We start from the raw sequence: 10,402 nt of genomic DNA, 5'->3' as shown, positions 1-10,402 counted from the left end.
ACAAATTGAAGAGCGGGAAGCGACTAAGAAAAAGACGTCGGCTGGCGGGGAGTGGGATCCCCCGCCAGCAAAAGTAAAGGTAGGCTGCAGCGGCGGCGGGGTCGCGGTGGGAGGGGGGCGGCAATTTTGGCTGTGAGGGGGGGGGGGCGGCGCCGGGGGGAGGGCTAAAATGTGCCCCCTCCCCCCGGGCTCTGGACCCCTCACCCACGGAAGGCTGGCTACGCCCCTGTTTTGAGGGGGTACTGAGTACTACTACTACTACTACTATTTAGCATTTCTATAGCACCTTTTCCATTGTCTGCTAAAATTGACCCATGGTCCCCAAGTTTTAAATGAAAGAGCTCAGGCTCTACACACCAATTCTGCCTTGTCATAGATTCTGTGACTGCAGGGGGCCTGACTATTGTGGGGTGGGTCCCTCAGTGATCACCCCACCCCTGAAGGGTGGCCTAGCATTTGAATACAGGCACATTTTTTGTTAGAAAAAAAATGCACTGATAATAACATAGTAGATGTCAGCAGGGCTGAAACATTTGTCCCTCCCAGTCTGTCAAGTTTTCCTGCCCCAAACTTGCTGAACCTTCATGCTGTTTGACTCTGCCTCCTGTTTTGGCAGTTCAATGCAGCCACACTGCCACCTTGTGCATGCTGGTTTTTTATTCTCCTTTTTTTTTTTATCTTTCTTATATTCTATTGGGCTGATGCTCAAAAACTACTGCCACTGCTAGAGGCGATTAGCACCAGACTAATGCCGGCGTTAATGTGCGCAGAAGGCTCTAGCGCAGGAAAGAACGTGCATACCAAAGTTTAGCGCAGATTGCATTTAAATGTAAACAAATGGTTGTAAATTAGCTATTCCCTCCCAATGCTCAGAGAAACAGCGCTCAAAAAACCCTGCCCTTACGCTGGAATCCTCCCGCCAGCTCCGAGGTCATGTTGAGGGGTTGCGAGGATTTTCATGTTTTTTCCTTTTAAAATATGCCCCAATGTGTGGGTCCAAGCGAAACTGAAAGTAAAAGCACACATTGCTGCCTGTTTTCTGCGCTTAAATATAAGCGTTTCAAGTGAAAAAAAAAAGAGAATAGCTTCTATTTAAGGAGCAGAAAGAACAGCGCTGATGTTGAATGGACATGTGCACAAGAGTTTGGCTTACCGAATGTTCCAGGCACGATCTTTCCCCTTGTACAGCGTGCATGCTATTAACTTTGAGCATTGGGAAATTATTTAAGTGTGCTGTTTCTGTAGTATTTTCTGGCACACTCCCATATACCGCTGGAGTTTTGAGCACACTGGTCCATAGTGATTGAGAAAATAAAACATTCAGGGGTCCTTTTACTAAGGTGCGCTGAAAAATGGCCTGCGGTAGTGTAGGCGCGGGTTCTGGGCACACGCAGGATCATTTTTCAGCAGACCTGTAAAAAAAAAAAGGCCTTTTTTATATTTTTGCCAAAAAATGGACATGCGGCAAAATCAAAATTGCCTCGTGCCCATTTTGGGTCTGAAACCTTACCGCCAGCCATTGACCTAGTGGTAAAGTCTCACGCGGTAACAGGGTGGTAATGACCTACGCGCACCAAATGCCACTTGGCGCACATCTGATATACGTGGCAGAAAATAAATATTATTTTTTGGCCGCGCATATCGGGTGCATGGCAAAAATGAAATTACCACAAGAGACACCCGGTAGCCTTGCAGTAACTCCATTTTGGCACGCATCGGGCACGCGTAGACGCTTACACAGCTTAGTAAAAGGGCCCCTCAAGTAGTTCTCCCATTTCTTCCTACTCCCACTTTCATCTGTCTGCACATTGGATATGATGCTGTGCGTCTTTTTTTTTTCTTTTCTTTGAATTAATGAATATGAGAGTAGAATAAAACAGTAGGAGTAGTCTGAATCAGGCCCAAAGCTACCTTTATAAAAAACACAGTAGTGACAGCCCCTATTCTGTATAATATAACAGGGAACCTATCTTGCTGTAAATACAGAATGGACAAGGACAAAATCTTCAGTGAATATTCGCACTATTGTTTTTTCCCACTGTGAGACTTAATCACATCTAATGTATAATGGAGAACATGACCTCAAAAGTCCTTGCCAGCGTTTTTTAGACTCCAATATTATCATTGGTCAAAAAAAATGCATATTTTATATACATTTTAATAATTTTAAAACATGTTTTTCAATTAAAGTAACTTTTCTCTTCAGAAATAATTGTAAAATCAAAGGCATGTCTGTCTTAATGTGCCAAAACTGGCTTTTCTGTTGAAGGCACTTGATTTCATATATTGTTCAGAAATAATAGAAAGATTGCAAGACACTTAGAGGGGCATAATCAAAAGGGGCGCCCAAGTTTTCCTGAGGACGTCCTCGCACAACGTCCCGACAAAGGGGCGAAGAAACCCGTATTATCGAGGGCGTCCATCTTTCATTTCGATAATATGGTCGGGGACTCCCAAATCACGAAATTTAGGTCGACCTTAGAGATGGTCGTCCCCGATTCTTGGCGATAATGGAAACCGAGGAGGCCCATCTCAGAAACGACCAAATCCAAGCCATTTGGTCGTGGGAGGAGCCAGCATTTGTAGTGCACTGGTCCCCCTCACATGCCAAGACACCAACCAGGCACCCTAGGGGGCACTGCAGTGGACTTCATAAATTGCTCCCAGGTGCATAGCTCCCTTACCTTGCATGCTGAGCCCCCCAACCCCCCCCCAAAACCCACTCCCCACAACTGTACACCACTACCATAGCCCTAAGGGGTGAAGGGGGGCACCTACATGTGGGTACAGTGGGTTTCTGCTGGGTTTTGGAGGGCTCACATTTACCACCACAAGTGTAACAGGTAGTGGGGGATGGGCCTGGGTCCGCCTGCCTGAAGTGCACTGCACCCACTAAAACTGCTCCAGGGACCTGCATACTGCTGTCATGGAGCTGGGTATGACATTTGAGGCTGGCAAAAAATATTTTTAAAGTTTTTTCTGAGGGTGGGAGGGGGTTAGTGACCACTGGGGGAGTAAGGGGAGGTCATCCCTGATTCCCTCCAATGGTCATCTGGTCAGTTCAGGCACCTTTTTGAGGCTTGGTTGTACCAAAAAATGGACTAAGAAAAGTTGCCCAAGTGCTCATCAGGAACGCCCTTCTTTTTTCCATTATCGGTCGAGGACGCCCATGTGCTAGGCACGCCCCAGTCTCGCCTTCACTACACTTCTGACACCCCCCCCCCCCCCCCCCCCCCCGTGAACTTTGTTCATCCCCGCGATGGAAAGCAGTTGAGGGCGTCCAAAATTGGCTTTCGATTGTGCCTATTTGGGCGACCCTGTGAGAAGGACGCCCATCTCCCGATTTGTGTCGAAAGATGGGCGCCCTTCTCTTTCGAAAATAAGCCCTGCTAGCTTCACTTTCTGCAGAAAGTGTCTTGTAATCTTTCTATTATTTCTGAACAATATATGAAATCAAGTGCCTTCAACAGCAAAAACAGTCTTCTGCTATATGTACGTATGATACACACAAATCAGATACATTGGTGTAGTTGCCTTGAAATTATCTAACTGCCCGATATTCAAAAGGGTTTAACTAGGCAGGCGAGGCTACTGCCCAGTAAAACCTGGCTGAGCGACCCGGCGCATGATATTCAGTGGCACTTAACCAGAACTGTGAAGAAAAGGGAGAATTGGCTCAATAATATGAGAGAAGAAAACATGAAGAAGAAAGAAGCCAACGTGCACAAGGTGGCAGTATGACACATCAAGCTCCCAAGGAAAAGAGGCCAGGTCAACCAACCTGAAGGTGTAGCAAAGTTTTAATACTTACTTAGGGAGAGAAATTTGGCAGACTGTGAGGGCCAAACCATCAAACTCTACTGACATTTGCTACATTGCAGTCCCCAAGACAGAGGCCAACAAACTACGACCCATGGGCTGGACCCACAGGAGTCCGCTGGCCTATGATATGAAAGCAGGTCAGACTTTGACTTTCAGGTAGTCCAGTTCCAGCTCCTTAGATCTCTCCTGGACCCTTATAGGTGTCCTCTCTCCTCCAAGACTGGGTCCTCAAATCAAAACATCTTCAGCCTTTAAGAAAAATCCAAGAATGATGCAGACAGCATGGACTGGTTAAATCATTTTAAATCTCAGGCCTGTAGATTTTAGACAGCCAATTTATGCATTTAAATTGCTATTTACCCATGTGAAAGGCTTTGAAAATTGTCCTCCCCAGAAAGAAGGGTAACGGTGGACTTAGATAGTTTTCTGCATGTATGGGTGATACTTTAAGGAAGGCTGAGATTTAAAATGATTTAACCATGCTCTCTGCATCATTCCTGGATTTTCAGTGGCACATAACCAGATAGTGCCTCTGGAAATCCAGGGAAACCACTGTGGAACTATCCAGTTAAGGCAGGGGCCCCCGGGGCCCCTCCTTTCAGGGTTTCTAAGCCTACCTTAGTATGAATCCCTGGATTCTGGTGGTGCAGACAGAAGTGATACCCATTTTGAAAGAAGGCAGCAGCAAGAGCAGGAGCAACTGGGCATCAGTTTTGCCCTCACCACTAGAAACCTGAGAAATTAGATTGTAAGCTCTGTCGAGCAGGCACTGTCTCTTTATGTTCAAGTGTATGGTGCTTCGTACGTCTAGTAGCACTATAGAAATCATAAGTAGTAGTAGTAGTAGTATGTACACGAAGGTAGGCCTAGGAGGTCTGTGGGAGGGTGGAGGGCCTGGAGGAGGAGACAATTGTGGGTAGGGGTGGTCAGCCACTAGGGGAGGTCATTAGGGTTGGGGACAATCTGATTGGGGCAGCTCAAGGGTAGTGCTTGACAGGGAGAGAGCCTGAGTAACTTTCTGCCTGAAGAAGGGGCACTTTAAATGACCTTAAAGGGGTGCCAGCTTCTTTAAGAGATGGTCCAGAAGCAATAGGTTGCAGCTAGGTGGCCTGATGCTCCTGTGCAGAAAAATAACCACAGTATAGTATTTACATAGTAATAAGCTGCTTTTACGGGCATTAGCATGTTCTGCATCTCATTACATAACAGGGTGACATTTATCACATTATGCATTAAGGGGCAAATAACATGGGTTAATGCCCTAACACAGCTTGATTACTTACCCCCTTAATGCCCTTAACAGAATCCTAGTCCTGACTAATAAAGATAATAATTAAAAAATAAGTCCACCACAGTAGATTAAACGAAAGGATCTTGGTGTAACTATTAATGGCTAAGTTCTAAATGACAAATAATCAGCTATTAATTTCATACCTGGGGAAATAAAGTTCCAGAATAAAGGCCCAGTTTAAGTGAAAACGTTTCCTAGTATCTGCTAATCTGATTTAATTTTGTGTAGGAAAACCAAAAACTTTTCTAGTGTGTTTCAGGATTAGAACAGGGCACTGCTGCTGTAATTTTAAATTGGCCTACTCTTTCTTTTGGAGAGAAACAGTGTAATAAATGATGGTATAATGAATACTAGTGCAGAAAATAATATTTCTTGTCACCACTCACCATCATTGTGTATTATTCTTTTCACCTTTATTCCTTCACTTTTCATTGCTGTCACTATTCATATTTTCTGCACTAGTATTCATTATACCATCATTTATTACACTGTTTTTATTATTTTTTTAATCTATTTATTTATTTATTTTTATTTTATTGTAGGACATTACTATTATGTATTATTATTTATCTCTTATGCTGTGTTTTTATTCAAATCTTTATGTCTTTAGACCCCTGAGGAAGGCATTTAGCCAAAACACAGCCTGTGTAGGGTCTCCTTGGGTCAGTTCACTTTGGCCAAATAAATTCTTGGACACTCTTACTTCTTGTTTGCCTTGGTTATTTGAAACTTTCTTCACTTTCACCTGTGTTGTGCTTGAAAAAAAATCACAAAGGCCACTGCAAAAGTAAAGACCAGAGTTTCTCAAACTGTGGGTCGGAACCCCATATGGGATCACAAAACTCACATTTGGGTTCACAACCTGGAGGGTTCTCCATAGGTGTTTCATTATTCTGCACCTTTGAGGATCACACAATTTCATTTGACCGCTATTATGGGGGTCACAACACAAAAAGTTTGACAAGCACCGGTTAGCACAGTTTTTATAGTCTAGCATCAAAGGCAGCATATGTGATGAGAGGGAAGTTTGGGGCAGTAATCTAATCTTACATTTGTATCCCATCTTTTCAATCCAATATCCAGTAGGCATAGGAAGGAAAGGATTGGGTTGGTCAGTGATGATCCTTGGTCGGCTGCCACCCGGGGCGGATCGCCACTGCGCATCCCCCTCTGGGTGCAGCGGCGTCCGTCCTCCCAGGGTGCAGCACGACACACACACACCCCCGGCGCATCAACCCCCCCCCCCCCCCCCGGGTGCATTCTTAGCTGCTGGGAGCAGCCGCGCGGCTCTGCTTGTTCCCTGCTCCCTCTACCCCGGAACAGGAAGTAAACCTGTTCCACGGCAGAGAGGGAGCAGGGAACCAGCAGAGCCGACAGGTGCTCGGCTGCTCTTCACCCCTCCAGCAGCGTGCACCCGGGTCGGACTGCCCCGCCCTCGGTACGCCACTGGGTTTGGCCTACTATAGCATACTGTACCAAGTTGTGGCAAAAGGGGGCCTGTGCTGATGTCGGCATGTGTTTTTCACATGTGCCAAGGCCCCCTTTTACCGTAGCAGATAAAAAGGAAGTCTCTCTTTCCTGCAGGAAATGGCCATGCAGCAAGTAAAGCACTTGCTGTGCGGCCATATCGGGGTGTGGGTGGCGGTAAGGGCTCCCGTGCTAACCTGGCAGTAACCAGGCAGCGCACAGCACTGCCCAATTACCGCCGGGTACACTCCGGCACTAGAAAAATAAATACATTTTTGTAGCGCTGGATATGACGGCACACTAGGGGTGGGAAGTACCGCCAGGCTGCTGCGGTAGCCTGGCAGTACTTTCTGTTTAGCGAGTGGTAAGCCCGCGTTGGGCTTACTGCCACTTAGTAAAAGGGGCCCTGTCTAATAACAGGGGCAGGGGGAGGTTTCAATAGCGATAGCAGCAGATGCACGTGGTGATCGGGTCAGAAACACCTGAAACACTTTGAAATAGATCAAAAACTGTAAATAGCATCTTACAATCAACAAATATAAATCTCTGTGCTTGCAAACTTCGAATGAGCAGCAGAAAAGATAAAGATGGGCTAGGAAAGGATTCTTAAGGTAAAATAATTACACATGTTTTGTTTAAACTTGCATGAAGATAAACCGGTATAGCTCCTACTAGCCTGCGAGGTCAGCTGTTGGATTCATTTCCTCAAGTTTCGAGTTTTAAGCTTATGTGATAAACTGCAGATCAGAACCATGTGTCTCCTCTTTTCCTCTCATGGTTGCTACCCTTTCTCACTGGCGATGCAACCTTTTGGCTTTCACATCTAATCCTCAATGAGACGCCGCTGTAAGCATTATGATTCACTGGGCTTGTCCACCAGAGGGTTAAAGGAAGAATGCCAGTCAGCAATATTTTCAGAGTCATGCCTAATCCTGCACAACCACTGAGCTGCTCTTCTTGTGAGAAAGAAGAGCACTTATGTCCGCTCTGTCCAAAGATTGCAAACTTTTTCTAAGTCTGCAATATATTGATTTATTATATTTACAGCTTCAAGAGTGGTGACTTACCATGCGTATCGTTCAGAAAATTACACAGATCATCACTAACATTAACTCTCTTGATGTCCACCCTATTTTCATTGGTTTCATGCTTGTGTTCACAGAGAAACATGCTTGAGTATCTAAAATTTAATAACGAGCATCATAATCAACAACAGTATAAATCTCCACAAGATCCTTTTGTCTTAAAGTCATACAAGATCATAATTATTTCTAATGAAATAATAAAGGTATTGAAAAGAGTTGCACCTATAAAAATGATTTAGGTAGCAACCTCTAATCCTTTCAAAGTCCAAACATTCCTCCTTTGAAAGCAGTTCGTGTTAGAGGGGCAGCCTAAGCATAAGAGCAGACCCACCCAATACTAAAGATACACCGTAATTTGTGTATTTATTTATTAGGATTTACTTACCACCTTTTGAACACCCAGGGAGGTGTACAGCAAGAGTAGATCAAACATAGGCAATAGACAATACCCTATCTTAATAGTCAGGGTAGGTAGTAAGAGAAGGTGGAATATATATACTTTGTAGACAGAGAAGACAGAGTAACAAGGGGTCTAAAAAAATTGCATGTGAAGTCAGACAGGTGTATGAATTTAATCTCAGCAAGGATAGGAGTGGGTAAGCAAGTCCTTTTACATTCAGTATGTGCAGCTGGTGTTAGTCTCTGTGGGGTCCTTTTACAATGGTGCGCTGAAAAATGGCCTGCGGTAGTGTAGTCGCGGGTTTTGGGCGCACACAGATTCATTTTTTAGTGCACCTGTAAAAAATGCCTTTTTAAAAAATTTTTGCCGGAAATGGATGTGCGGCAAAATAAAAATTGGCACGCGTCCATTTTGGGTCTGAGAGCTTACCGCCAGCCATTGACTTAGCGGTAAGGTCTCGCGTTAACTGTGCAGTATTCGCCTACACCTGTCATTTCTTCCTCTATAGCATCACCAAAATTCGCCCTTTCCTTTCTGAGTATGCAACCAGAACCCTCATTCACACTTTTATCACCTCCCGCTTAGACTACTGCAACTTGCTTCTCACAGGTCTCCCACTGAGCCATCTCTCTCCTCTTCAATCTGTTCAAACTTCTGCTGCACGACTAATATTCCGCCAGTGTCGTTATGCTCATATTAGCCCTCTCCTCAAGTCACTTCATTGGCTCCCTATCCGTTTCCGCATTCAGTTCAAACTCCTCTTACTGACTTACAAATGTATTCACTCTGCAGCTCCTCAGTACCTCTCCACTCTCGTCTCTCCCTACACTCCTCCCCGGGAACTCCACTCACTGGGCAAATCTCTCTTATCTGCACCCTTCTCCTCCACTGCTAACTCCAGACTCCGTTCCTTCTATCTTGCTGCACCGTATGCCTGGAATAAACTTCCTGAGCCGGTACGCCAAGCCTCATCTCTGGCCATCTTCAAATCTAGGCTAAAAACCCACCTCTTCGATGCTGCTTTTAACTCCTAAACCTAAACCTTCAACTGTCCCCTATCCCTGATATGTCCTGTCTGTCCTAACCCTTATCCTTTACTTGTCCTGTCTGTCTGTCATAATTAGATTGTAAGCTCTATTGAGCAGGGACTGTCTCTCCATGTTCAAGTGTGAAGCGCTGCGTACGTCTGGTAGCGCTATAGAAATGATAAGTAGTAGTAGTAGTAGTACGTGTCAAGTTGGAGTTACCGCCCGATTTTTGCCACATGTAAAAAATGAAATTACCACATGGGCCACGCGGTAGTCGGGTAGTAACCCTGAATTGCGCATGTTAGGTAGACGTAGGTGCCTACGTAGCTTAGTAAAAGGGCCCCTGTTTATGTGTGTGACTAGCAGGTTTCCTTCTCTCTCTGTCCTGAGTGCATATGCACCAAGCGACAAATAATGTATAGGGACTGTCAGAAGCCTGACTGTTTCCATGGCAGGCCTTATGTAGGATGAGGTAGCCCTGCCACCCCTGGCCATCCCAGGGCAATGGGGGGGGGGGGGGGGGAGGTGGTCAGATGGCAAGCCCAAGCCCACAAGGAGCTGCGGTGGGATATGAACCTTAGCCCTCCACTCCCCAGCTTGCTGCTCTAATCATTAGGCTACTCCTTATTTTCACTTGCCATTTCTCAAATTAAAAAAAAAAAATCAGCAATGCTGTAAAGATTTTTATAATGCTTTAGTCAATTGGTTGGAAACATGTTTCTTGAAAAAACAAACTTGCTTGGCTTGTATTGCCAAATTATTCCTGGAAACCTGTCATTTACATGTAATGACAGGGTGTGTATATGCCCAAAAGAAAATTCTTTTCTCTACAGAAATAATTAGATCTGCTGTAAGCAGTGATACTTCACCACAATTTCAGAATGCAAACATAATATATAAGGTATAAAGAATGGGATCTTTGCGTTTTAAGTCAAACAGTGAAACTATCTGAGTAAAATGAACAAAAAAAATCATTTAACCAAACAGAGCATTATATTAAGTTATTGGTTTTTTAAATTTTGTATTTATGTATTTAAATCTATTAATCAAGTATACAATAATCCATAAACCTGAAAGGAATCAGAAAATTAGGTCCATGAAAAGGAGAAAAAGAAAAAAAAAAAAAAACTACTATTTCATCCACAATATATGGGGGTCAAATACAAGAAGAAAAAGAGGGAAAATTATTTCAAAGAAGCAGCATAAACAAACAAAATCCTGCAGCCAAGTCGCATTCTGAGGTGGGTCACTCAAACTCACTAACACACCAATTCTTTTTCTGGCCACTATAAAATCATGTTTAGGTTCA

Source organism: Microcaecilia unicolor, chromosome 12 (genome assembly GCF_901765095.1).
Source record: "Microcaecilia unicolor chromosome 12, aMicUni1.1, whole genome shotgun sequence".
NCBI lineage: Eukaryota > Metazoa > Chordata > Amphibia > Gymnophiona > Siphonopidae > Microcaecilia > Microcaecilia unicolor.
The sequence above is the reverse complement of the archived record's forward strand: the minus strand, read 5'-3'. Positions refer to the sequence as shown.